Source organism: Rhea americana, unplaced genomic scaffold, assembly GCF_003343005.1.
Source record: "Rhea americana isolate MKP2758 unplaced genomic scaffold, rheAme1 scaffold_326, whole genome shotgun sequence".
Classification (NCBI taxonomy): domain Eukaryota; kingdom Metazoa; phylum Chordata; class Aves; order Rheiformes; family Rheidae; genus Rhea; species Rhea americana.
In genome coordinates this window covers 497142-510264 of record NW_028186453.1, presented here as the reverse complement: position 1 = coordinate 510264, position 13123 = coordinate 497142, and the positions used below count along the sequence as shown (strand labels likewise).

Sequence of the window (13123 nt, the reverse complement as noted above, 5' to 3'; positions counted from 1 at the left end):
CAATGTACGTGCATATGAACCGTTCCAGGAAGGACAGCTGTCTGGGATAACGGCACCAAGAGATGTTCACAGTGACAGAGGTGTCTTTTACTCATGGCTYGTGCCACGCGGTCAGCCTTGCTGAAGAGGAAGAAGGAGGCATCAGCTGAACTGCTGTTTCATGAAGCAGCGTGCAGGGTTGGTTTCTGCAGTCGGGGGGAGAAGCAGAAGAGTAACGCTGAAAGAAGCCTGGAGGGAATATAGGCAGACTGGGCTCTCTTCCCCGAGAGCAGTGACAACTTACCTTTGATTGAAACAGGTCTATGTTTGCAGTGCAGCATGGCAGCGCAGTGCAGGGCTGCAGGCCAGACTTCATTCCCGCGCAGGTTTGAGCTGAAGAGTGCAGGACGTTGCTTTGCGGTGAAGAAATCTGATAGCCCTTTTCTGTAGCTCCAATCTGACAAAACCCGTTAGACGTGTGAATATCAAGGTTAATGGGGATGCTCGCACATCTAAAGTTAAGCGTACTTTAATGTGTTCTAGCCATATTATTTTGGGGACTCGGAACAGGCATTTTATAATCTCCAGCTTCTCAGTAGTAGAAAAATGCAGGTAAAATTGGAGAAATTCCAATGAAAAGGAGAGGAGCTGAATTAAGCTTGAAAGACTGAAAATAAAAGATGTGAATAAGTAGATAAGAGTGAATTGATTTTCATTCATTCAAAGTCATCTTGTTACTACTTTGGTAGCATGAACGATCCTCAAGTCTGACCTTCAGGATCTTTTTACACTGGCAGAGCAGAGCAAAGGAGTCTTTCTATGTTTGAGGGTCATACCCAGGAAAGCCAGGGAAACAGAGTAGCGTTTTTAAAGTGAAGCAGCAGAGGTTGAGCCCAGTGGAGCCTTCTGCATCGCAAAGTCTGAGACAAAAGTAAGACTTTTGTTATGGACAACCATGACATATCAGCTCTTATATATTAACAATCAGAAGCATTAAGATCACTGAGGGCAAAACTGTTGCTGGGATCCCAGGTCAGAAACCATTCCTGTGCTAGTTTCCAGTGTAAGTGTTTTCATGGCCATTTTATGCCTATTCATTCAAGTGACAGCACCAACCTTTGGTTTACAGTGATCTTCTGATCCCCCTATCTCCTTTCTACTATTTAGAGGGAGCAGTCAGACTCCCTTTCATCTTTTTGTTTTGCTAGGCTGAGCTGGAAAACTGTGTATTTCCTCCTTATGCTAAATTCTGTGTTCCTCTGATCCTTTTCTTCACGTTTTCCAGTAAGAATTAACCTTTCTTACACAAGTAACCAGAATGGGACATGGTAATCCAGATGAGGTTTTATTCGCTCAGTGGATAGTACCTTATACTTTACTGTTTCTCCTGGAAATGTGTAGGCCAATGCTTCCTAAAATTACTCCTCTTTTATTTTTTTCACAGCTTCTTCCTCTTACAGGCTCTATCATCCGAGTGACTAAAGCATCTCAGTCTTTCCCCTCTATATTCTGCTCTGCAATTACCAATAGATGAACTCAGTTTGGGAGGAAAGAACTGTAATTAACCYTGTTAATGTAATGCTGTTAAACTTCACCCTGGCTCATGGTTGAAGTCCTGACAGCCATTCAGTGCTTCCTGTAGCCTTCGATTCTTTTTTACATTGAAAGGGTCTCATTTGTATGCTCCCATCTCTTGCACCTCTGTCATGGGTGAAATTATTACGCGAGTTGGAGCCCCAAGAGATTTCGTTCATACCTTCTGTTTTAAATCGCCCAGTAGCTCTCTCCGAAATCCTCCCGTTGTGCATGTTATGGAGTGTGTGTAGCTTCATGCTTAAAGCGAGAAGCARATCTTTAGACCTGGCCTTGTCTGGCCCTGGTTCCCATCCTCCCACACGCACAGACAACGTGTGTGTCGGTCGCTCTGGATGACTTGTCTCCCTTAGGTCATGTCCCAGTTTTGAGGGGGTTTGGTTGGCTTCGTAATAAGAGTCTTACCCTCCTGGGTGTTATTCGGGGTGTAATTCAGCTGCTTTGGTCTTCTCATTGTTTAACCTTCCTGCAATACCCATGCTGTAGCCCCGTCTGGRCTGATAATTCCCCATGTATTTGCAGGGATAAGATAGCCTGGGTTTTCCTTTTTTTGGAAACCATCACTAATTGCATCAAAGGTTCAACTGCAGGGTAAGTTCCCCTTCGAAAGGTGGTGTCACGTTTCCCRCATCTCCTGTCTGTTGTCTTGCCTGCAGAATTGCTTTTGACCTGTACGTGCTGTTGAGGTCAGACACATGGACTTGCAGTGGCTTGCACTGATTTCCTTTTACCTTTCTTAAAGGAGGCACTGAACTGGCAGTGCCACCCATCTTGGCAAATTTACGACACTTCCTTACCAGGAATTTAATAAAACTTAATGTGCTGGTTCCTTCAATGTTCTTGGATGGGAGCACAAGCAGGAGCATATTTAACTCTGTTTTCCTGTTGCGATGGTGTTGAGTATCCATCCCTGTATATTCACTGCTGCCTTTYCTGGGTCTTTCAGTACTCTATTGCCGTCTTGATTGAAAAGTGAGGCAGAATACTTTCCCTTTCTTAGTTTAGGGCTTGAATCTGCTTTCTTTTGAGCCTATTGCTTTGGCTGCTGGAAAGGTAAAGAAAATGAGCGCTGCCAAATGAGGAAGGGTGTTCTGCCCTAGCCAGTGTTCAAGGCAAGAATGAATAAAGCATAAAAAAAAAAATTATATATATATATATATATATATATATATATATATATATATATATATTATTCCCTCACCAGGGGAGTTGTCATTCCTGTTCATAAATTGCAGCTGGTTTTTCTTACGGAAATGAAATGTCTGCAGTGTTTTGGAGATGATCTTTCAAGATGGAAATTAAGACTTCAAGGCATCAAGCTAGAGCGGGTGACTGGGCAAGCTGAAAACCCGACTGGGATTTGACTGCTTCCTTGCTGGAGAAAGAGCAAAATATTGTATGTCAGAGAAAACAGCATCACTTTTCAGACATCAGGGAAGGAGACAAACATGGAGTTTTACTCTGCAGAGAGTGCAAGTGATGATTTGCAGGGTTTTTTGGGGAGGAGTGGGGAGGTGTAGGCAAGAGGACTGGTAATTTAAAAGATTCAYGTACATTAGGATCATTTAAAATCGGTTAGAAACCAAAAGGAGTTGTCAGAAGATGTTTCTGGGAGGTTGTTATTCATGGTGGCTGGGTCGTTCCTCCCCCGCCATCTATTTGAGTAGAAGCCATATACAACCCAGTACTGYGTTGCACTGAGATAAGAGGACCGAAGCTCTAGCATTTTCAAACATACATTTTGAAATGTCACCACAAAGTATTTTGAAATAGTTGCCTYTTCTGAGGGACACCAATTTTTGCATGGCATGTTTCCTTCATGTAATCCTATGTTTTCCTTTGGTYGCTTAAGTGAGCACTTTACTCTTTTTGAGTGGCATCCCCCTTTGCATTTTAAAATGAGACTTTTTGTATTTYCTGCTGTTTCAGTAGCATTTACAGCGCATGAATTTATTTGATCATTTATTGGCCCCTGAGCATCATGATCTACCTCCTTCTGTGTTCCGCAAATTTGTTTTTGCCTACCTTTTAAGAATATGATGCTTTTGCAGTTTGTGTCATGCCAAGAGGATTTTGGCAGAGATTCAGGATTTGGTTTATTCTTTGAATTTGGGCAGGGAAGAAACTCTACCCCTATAGTAGCAGCTCATTACTACTAACTTTCATATGACTACTGTCTTCAACAAAATCCTTACCTCTTTCCATACATGCATGCCTTACGTAAGCCAAACCAGATGACATAAATGACACTTGCCAACATGTGAAGTGATGTGGCAGAGGGCTGCAGGAACCAAGAACAAAACTGGGGTGACACCAAACCCAGGCAAATGGGGTACTTCATTTCTGAAGAGCTTTTAAATAGATTTGAGAAGAGAACAGGACACTGTACAGGACGTGCTTTGCTTCGGGAGCTCTTCCTACCAGCAGCAGTGGGAAAAGAAGGCAAAGCTCCGAGACCTTCCCTGTAGATAGCTGAGAGCTGATGGTATTTGAATCTATTATTTCTCTTTTCTTAAATACATTCCAAATTGTACTAACATTAAGAAAGCCATATCTTGATGGTCATATTACCTTTGCTGCTACTTGTTTATAGTAAGAATTAGTAGTTTAACAGCCTCTGCTCAAAGGATTAAGCACTGTTGTTCCTGTGCTTAAGTATTACTCTTTTGCAGCCCAAAATCTTAAGGAGATTGATGTGCATTCTGCTTCTCTAAACTCTTTCTGCTGAGTTTGCTGGAGCCTATGCTGATAGGATCTACTGTATTTTTGTCCCAAATGTAAGTAAGGCAGCATAGGGGCTATACTGGCTTCGTGGTTTGACTTCTGCTGTCGAACAGATCAGTTCAAGAGCRGTGTCACTTTGACGTGTGGTCACTCTGATTTGGTGTGCTGCCAGAGGAGCTTCCTTTTGTGTCTGGACTATTGCGAAAATGAATACGAGGAGTCAAAATTTTTGACTCCCTTGACTGTAGGGTGAGTCAAAGCTGTTTCAGGCAATGCTGAGCTGCAATTGAGCGGGTTGCCTGGTGTTGGGAGGCTCCTGCCAGCTAGCTGAACCATCCAGTAAATTGGATGTCCTTTTTGCAAGCTTAGTTTTTTGTTCTACTTACATATTCTAAAAATAACGTGGCGCAAAATAGTCCTGGATGAGCGAAGAGGCATTATTTCCTCAGTGATACAGTATTTACTGTGTGACTTTGCTGACAGTTTCTTTTCCTCCATTTATTGAAATGCCAATGAAAGAACATGGGAAAATAACCTTTCATTGGAAATGAGATGTGCAAACTCTATTCAGTATCTGGCAATTGTAACAAAGAATCTTCTGCAAGCATCACGTCCAGTTCTCAGCAGATAGAAAGGCATCTCTAAGCCTAACTTCCCGTTAGGAACAAAATGGTATGTAGAAAAACTGTCTTGACAAAAACTAGTGGGAAGTTGCCCTCTTACGCTGTTTGATGACTCCAAGAGAGCCCGTAGCCCGGGATGGAGATTCTTGATGTGACTGKTGAGCAGAAAACCAAGAAACAGAAATGTTTCCTGCTCTCCCTACCATTGAATATTTTCTTGCCTGATGCTTTTCAGTCTTGTTTACTTCATCCATTCCTTCTGCACGTTAACAGAAGCTGATAGAGGCATCCTAAGGGAGAGGGGAAGGAAAATACAGTAGTTTTTTTTTTTATTAATACTGTCTGGAAGGAGTGGGATCGCTGTGTTAGCTCACATTGAACCTAGGCATACCTAGGGCATGGTAGAGAAAACCTGTGTTAGCTGTTGCTTTCATTTTTGGTCAAAAGATACTTTTGGGGGAAGCTAAAATYGAAGTGTTCTGCAGAATAACTTTAAAATAAAGCTGTTGGCAAAATATGCTGGTTTAGGGGCTGCTAAATCCTGCTAAGGGGGTCCTTTGRGTGTATTTTCTTGGAGATCTTTAAGATCATTAATGGATCTGATGAATAAGGAATGCTTTTTGGCCAATTAAATTTTGAATTGTTTGAGGTACACAATCTTTAATGGGAATTACTGGAAGTATTTGAGAAGGGACCACAGTATTTGTTCCTACTTTATGCAAGACATCATTTAACTACCTTGCACTGGAAGGTATGCACTGAAACTTGCAGAGCTCTTATGCTGAGGGTACATGCAACTTATATATTCTCTATGAGACCCACAGTGAACATCTGGTTTTGGAAGRTGCTTTATGCACAGATGTAGATCTGTGACAGTGAAGTCCTGGTACTTTGGTTTCCAGTGCAATATAAATATTGTACATGTAACATGTCAACTATGTCAATCTGGATGTCATTGGTGATGGGTTTCCATAGACTGGTTTTCTGTAGAGTATCTCAGACACAAGCAGCCTTATATTGCATTAGATGAAACTTTGCTTGCATAAATGAAAAATGGAAGAATTTTTTTTTTTTTTTGAAATCAGCACATAGTGACAGCACTCTAGTAAACTAAAGCTTTCGCCTTTGATTAATGAATTAGTGTTTCTTTCCTTCCACCAGCCGCCTTTTTTCGTGGTGCTCTTTTGTTTCCGCTCTTCATAGCGAATTGTATTCTTGTTTATGCCATTGAGTCTTTTTTTAAAGACATCTTGCATGTAATCTCATTATCTGTCATGCATATAACAAGCAAAACAATTAAAGCAGTGAGATTGGTACAAGGGTTTAAAAACGTTTACGAAAGTTGAGTTGTACATAGTATTTCATTATTCTTTCCCGGTTGGGTAAATAATACYGTCATTTGCAGCTAGACCTTCTGCATGTTTGCAATAGGTGTTGTTATTACTTTTCCGCTTTGTGATATACTAATCCAACAGGAGCAGCAAATAGTATCTGGATGTAAATAAGAGATAAAGATTTCTCCCCAGCTGGTATTTTAATAGATGGTTTTCAGTGCGGGTGGGCAACTGGCAGGTTTAGATTAGAACTATTTTCCATAAATCCCAACTTTCTCTTTCCTTCCTCTTGCAAAACATCCTTAGCCACACGTGGCTTATGGAGCGAGCACCCAAAGCCCCCAGCACCATTTGACCCGGGCGAAGCTTGAGCCACCTTAGTATCATTGCTCGCTGCTAGGGAAGCATGGGTTTGGCTAAGGCCTGGAGATTTTGCTTTTATTTTTTTAATTTATTTTTTTTTTAATTGAAACGAGCATTTTGTCATGAGGCGACCCAAAGGGAATGGTAGCTTTTAAGCATMTATGCCCTGTATCATCAACTCTGATGGAGGCTGCAAGGGAGGGGAAGGATGTAGCCAAGTAAAACACGGCCCTCCTTTGACTTGGGGAGCTATCACCAGTCTTGGGCTTCCTCCAGTTATAAAGAGTAAAGGTCTCTAGAATTTAACCGAGATGCTCCTGAAATTTTTCAGAATGAATTCTTTTCAGAAATATTTCATGGCAATTGCCCGGATGTGTGGGAGACCGGGGAGAGGCATCGGCCAAGCGATCGCGGTGGTTATGGCCATGTGGGTACGGCGCTGACGTACCCCGCCGTTCCTCTACCATTAGCGCGGAGGAGGTAGTTCCTATCACTTGGCTTTTCTCCATTCTTGCTACCCTGCAGCCTAGCAGATGTAGCAAAATTTTTTTTTTTTTTTTCCTCTCTCTAGGAGGTAGAGACTGATTTAAGTTTCCTCCCAGAGCACAGGCTGCATGGCAAGCATGGCAACACRTGTGCGTTTTCAGGGGACGGCAGCATCTCAGCCTGAACTTACGCTGTGTGTTTAGGTACATAAGGAAGCTCCAGCTGTAAAGAGGAAGGACTGCACCGTTCAGTAATAAACTTTTAAAGTCAGTAGAAACGTACTTTGGCACATGTGTATAACTCCTCTTGCATTTGTTTCCCAGCAAACATAAAAACCCTCTTTAAATCCATATAACTTGCTAGTCTAAAATCCCTCATGTTTTGCAGTATGTAACAGTACATAGATTTTTAGTTAAATTCAGTGGTTTTGGCTCAAACTATAGGTTTGTGAACAGACACTACATCCTCAGCTGGTGAGCGTGCTTTATCTACAGTGAGAAAACTGGAGGTCTTGTAAAATTTAGTCTGTATGCATTCACTTCAAAGATCTTTTCAGAGAAAGATTAGATGATCGAGTGTATCTTTGGAGCTTGCTTTCRCATGGTGTAGCTTTCCTGAGGGTTTATATATGTATTTTTCTTGCTAGTTCTCTTCCAGCATCCATGTCAGTAATAAATAGACATTTCTGTGGTTACTTTTTAGAACATGTTTGGGGGGAATTRGTTAATTTTCCTGTTTGAGTAGGTTCCTTGGAAGGACAAGGGAGCAAACTGGCTCTTAAAGAGGGTGCACTAATGTGAAAGCAGCTCATTGCTTCTGCTGCGTTCCTCAAGGTTTAGTTCTCAGATGTTCTTCATATCAAGAYAAAACCATCTGTCTCTTCTGTACTCAGGCCTTCGGTGAGGAAAGTTTTGTAGCCCTTTCTCTCCTTTCRGAAAGGCTTGCTAGAAATCCCGAAGAGAAAATACACTTATGTATGCATGCACATTGCAAAAAGCAGAATGAAGTAGTTGCTGGGAAAATGGAAAAGTGCAGTTTATTAATATAGAGCGTGGCTAGAGCAGAGGAAATTGCAGTGAAAKGTTTATTGTTCCTGAGAGCTGGAATTAACCCTAGAAACGTTCAGGGAAAAGCCGTGGGGATATTTCCTTTGCATTGGGCGCAAAGGACTGGGTGACAGGAAAGGCTTAGTGCTCACCGGCTCTGGAGAAAAACAGTCAAGTTTGCTACACGTTTGACCGGGAAGCTCCTGAACTTTGATGAAAAGATGACCCGAAATCCCTTCAGCTTTGGATCATCTTCCCAGTTTTGCAAGATCCTGCTTTTTTTTCCTCCTCCAGCGTCAGTCCGAAGATGTGACAGGTTGGAGTGATGGTATTTCTTTAGGAAAAGTACACAGCGCTGAATATAGCATAGCTGTATTGTTTTTCACATTARGAGTAGAAAATGGATGCATGCATGGTGTTTATATGAGCTTTGGAAGATTTGTCCAATTTATTTCAGTAGAAATGAYATTGTAGGGCAGGGTGGCATTGCTGAAAGTAAAGCAATTACATGGCTTAACACGTGATATATATATTTTTTTTGATTATGGATCTCGTAATGGGATATGTCAGGGCCCATAATGGCCCTTTAGCATTCAGGAAGATGACACTGTTAGACTTTGATTGGCTTCCTTTAGCTTCATCTTTGTGTTTTGATTTAAAGGAATTAAGAAAATTGAAACCCTCCAACAAAAGGACTTTTTCCTCTTCCTGCCAGTGTAGTGCAACAGAAATCCAATAGCATTTTTTGTGAATAGGACAGCACTTCTGAAAAGAGCTCCTCTGAGAAACAGAAATACCTAATGTGCTAAATATAAACTAAACTTTGTTATGATTCCACATGCACCAAAGACCCATTTTAAAGTWCCACTTAGGCCTTCTCAGTGGCCCAAACTCATAATTTACATGCAATTTATACTTAGGTATGAAGATGGCATCTGGTAACTGCTCTGTCTTATATATGATTAGGCAATATGTGTACCTTGGATTGACAGCTTAATCCAGGAGAAACCTCTTCCATCATTTAAGAGAGTACCAGAGGTGCAGATTTCCCTAAGCACTGCCTCCTGTCAGGCTTTYGGAGAAACCCAGTTTTATGTTTCTAGAAGGCTAAAAGATGAGCGCTGGCTATCCATCAACCCCAAAACTACTTTGAGTAGGATGCTGCTGGCCAAGTGGCTTGGGAGAGCCTTGACCGTAACCCAACAGTGTTTTCTAATTCCCATCTCCTTTTAAAGCCTAGGCTCGGAAGTCCTTTGCCGCTAGCTGAGCTGTTTTTCTGTTTTGGGGTTCCCATTGCAAATATCTGATTCAAATCACAAGCACTAACAGCCKCTGGTCCTGATTATTTATTGAGTGTTTTGTTTAAACACTGAAGCGTTACTTCAAAGATGGCAGTGGATGAAAAAGAATAGCAAATGTGGATATGTGCCCTCTTCTCGCTCCTAGACCTGTGAAGTCCTGGCGAGTCAGGCAAAAGGTGTGTTTTAAATCGCTTCTGGGGAGTTTATTTCTTTGCTAAAAGCTGTTTGGATTGTGGTCCATAGATGGCTGGCTTTTGTAGCCACGCCAGCTGGGACACGGAGTCTCTGCTTCCCCTTCCACCTTCGCACGGACCTTTTGGGTGGCCACARAGTGGAGCTGGATCCATCCGCATCAGAGCTCTGATGCTTTTTTCCCCCGGCAGCCACACATGTTCCAGTGCTAACAGGGTGCAAGGTTAGAAGTGGTCTAAATGCATTAATCCACAGTGTAATGGTGCTCGGTAATTGTGAAGGCTGCTTTGAGAAGGGGCTCTGCTGCTGGCTTGCTGCTCACGAACGTCTTGTCGAGCTCAGCTTGGGATACGCGTTATCGACAGTGGTAGTTCAAACTGCAGCGTCTTCATTAGCCTTCAGGTACGTAGCCAGTAACCAGCTGTGGTCTGCACATGGCTGAAGCCATGAAGAGCTGCCGTACAGTCTAATGAAGCAAGATTTCACCCCTGACTTCCCGCAGTGCCTGGCCTGCAGCTGCCAAGATGGGAGCGGGAGCTCCTGAAGAGATGTCCACCTGGAAGGTTAATGAGGAGTTGGAGCTCAGTGGGACCACGTTCATGAGTCTCCTTTCCACAGCCTGCAGCTGTGTAAATTGGCTAGTGTTAAAATTTTCACTGTTTATCAGTAGTACTTTTGCCCATCATTTTTTTTGCTGTTATGTTGGACGACGACGACTCCGTTGCCTGACACAGTAATCTTTAAGAAGTTGTTCTCTCTCTGGAAAACGGGCTTGGGTTAACATGTTAAAGCAAAAATTGCTTTGTCCAGATTAACATTTCAGCATCCATTGGCACCTATCTTAGCTGACAYGTCGGAAGAGAAGGAGAATGACTTACCTCGTTCCTTAGTGTAGGTGCATTGTAAAAAGTACTGCAGCCTTATCCCGTGTGTTGCAGCTTGCAGCAATTAGGTGAAATTTCACCACTTTTGTAGAGAATGAAAATAGGACTATTTGTCTGCAAAGTGCTCTGCAGGAATGATGCAATATGTTAGYGGTTTCCAGGATCTGGGGTTTTTCTGTCTCAAACGTGTACATATATGACCGTGACACTTTGGAGACTTGTCTAGTAAATTTAAAATCTAAAGTCACTAGAAATGAATTTCCTGATTTTTCCTGGTAGCTTTTTAACAACAAAATTGATTTATGTTGCCCCTGGATATTCATCCTCCCAAATCCCGTGTGCCCCCTATCTCCCTGTGTGCCTGTATGTGTGTCCAGCCCAGCACTCCACTGGTGCATCCTTGCTTTCGGCTGCTCCCGTTGGATTCAGAGTGGCTGCTGATCAGCAGCGCGTTGTCCCAGTGCAAGGCAAGGTCTCCTCTCTTCCCTGAGATTCCCRGCTGGGTTTGCAGCTGCTGGCAAACTGCAGTTTTGGTCTCCTGTGGCAGGGTCTAACAACCTAAATGTTGACACCTCTGGTGGACAAGCTTAGCCACATTCGAGATACTAGTGCCAAAAAATTTCTGTGCTGATTCTGTGCTTGGAAGGACTTTTTTTTTTTTTTTCCCCCTCTTAATGCTCGCAGCCGTCTTTCAGGCTGTTACCCATGCTCTGTTCTGAAGACTGTCTCTTGCAGAACTGCAAATCCTAATTTCCCCAAAGGAGCTCTTTCAGTGATGTGTTAGGGGAGGTTGTCGGTCTGTATTCTCATGCTTCAGCTCCGAATTCGAACTCCTCCTCTGCCCCGAGCACGCCTGGTTTATTTTCAGCTGCTTTGCAAATGCACATTTTAGTACATAGCTGTGGCCAAACRTTGGCCTTTGATATGCTCCAGAGCCGCCCAGCTCTAGCTCTGATGGTGTGATGCAAGCGCCTGTATAAATTAAGCATTGCTTTGGAAAGCGCAACACGCTTTTGGAGAGCAATAAAGTTAGCCAAGCACAAGAGAATATTATCCTAATCACAGTGTGGGAGAGCTGTGCTGAATTTCAAGAATTGCTAGTATGAATTTCAACAGCATCTGTAAATACCTTTTTTTAAGAATCATTTTTTGATAAAAGTCATTGATTTACTTAGGGATTTAAATCGAGAAGCACAGCCTTCTGTTTCTGCTGGTCCGTAATGTTTTTGATAATCGAGGTATTTGAGGAAAGAAAGGGCTTGGCTTTTAAAAATAAAGACCTATTGGACATGTAGGAAAAACGTTATGTTCTTCTAAGCAAGTGACATTCAAAAGCCCAGTTAGGACTGCTAGATGCACTGTCAAACCAGAATCTGCAGGCAAGTCTCTTAATCTGATTAAGTTCCTGGAGTATTGGTATCGCATAAGCCAATAACTCTCCTGCTGCAAATCCAGCTCTTGAAGACTGTTACGCGAGGGAGGCAATAGTAATAAAGTAGGGGATTTTTTTGTTTTTTGAGTTTCCCCCCCCCCCATTCATATTCTGGCCAGTATTCTTCTTTCTCCATTGATCTGAAATGCTCACGATTGTGCCCGCTTTTTTTATCGTCCTTATAATAAGAAGGAGGAACATACACCACAGCTTGAAAAATCAATCACCCGTGGTGAGCGTGGTCCCCCTGTGATGAAGTTGGAGAGCGGCASCAAGACGCAGCCAGTCGTACTTCTGTGTGTCACTTTACTTGTTTCGCGGCAATCGAGTTTTCATTGAGAAACAAGTATAAATTCTTCCAGAACCTAACTTTGAGCTGCCCATCCTTACCTGGGCTCGTGGGTGAAGGCAGCAGGAGCTCAGGTGAGGCCCCGGGGAGGGCTCTCGTCCTCCTCCAGCAAGCGAGCAGAGGACCTTCCTGGGAGGCCCTTGCTCCCGGAGGAGCTTTGCGGTTTACCTGGAGCGTGGCACGGCGTTTCCCGAGGCCTGACTCCTCTGCTCRCTCGTAATGAGRTGTTTCACTGGAGGCTTATTGCAAGTGCATACAGGGGACGGCACAAAGAGGGATTTTGGTTTTTGTTTTTTTCTCCTCCTGGTCTTTCAGTCTTGCAAGTTGKCCTCATCTTCCCATTTTCCTTGTATTGCTGCACTATACTGGCCAGCATGTATCCAGTGCGTGTGTCCTTTTTTTTAAACATCTCATCTTTTGCTTCATGTGACACCTCATGCTCTGGGATGTTGTGCGCCTGTTTAAAAGCCRATTCTGGGTAGAAATTTGCTTGGACGGGGATGACGTGCCCTCGTGATGCAGCTGCGCGGAAAACCAGCCCGTTTCCGTGGCTCRTCTCGTTCTGGGCACCGTTTAAAACAAATCCACTTGTGTTTTTTTCTTTCTGCCCTGCAATGCAGCAACCCACCCGAGTTTTCTATGCAAACTCGGACTTTGAAATGCAAATGTCGCATGGTTTCTCTAATCTCAGCGTCTTGTAACGGGTTCTTTGGGAGAGTTCGTGCTCTTTAGCCTGGGTTTTTTATTTCAGATGCATATCTTCTTAGAGGCTCCGGAAAGCGGCAGATGACAGAATATTTGGGATTATTCTTATTTT

At 43.0% G+C, this 13123-nt stretch overlaps 1 protein-coding gene across 1 annotated transcript in view; it reads left to right on the top strand.

Moving 5' to 3' along the window:
- TNKS (tankyrase) overlaps window positions 1-13123 on the top strand; it is a 121853-nt gene that overhangs the window by 52025 nt on the left and 56705 nt on the right. The window lies entirely within an intron of this gene.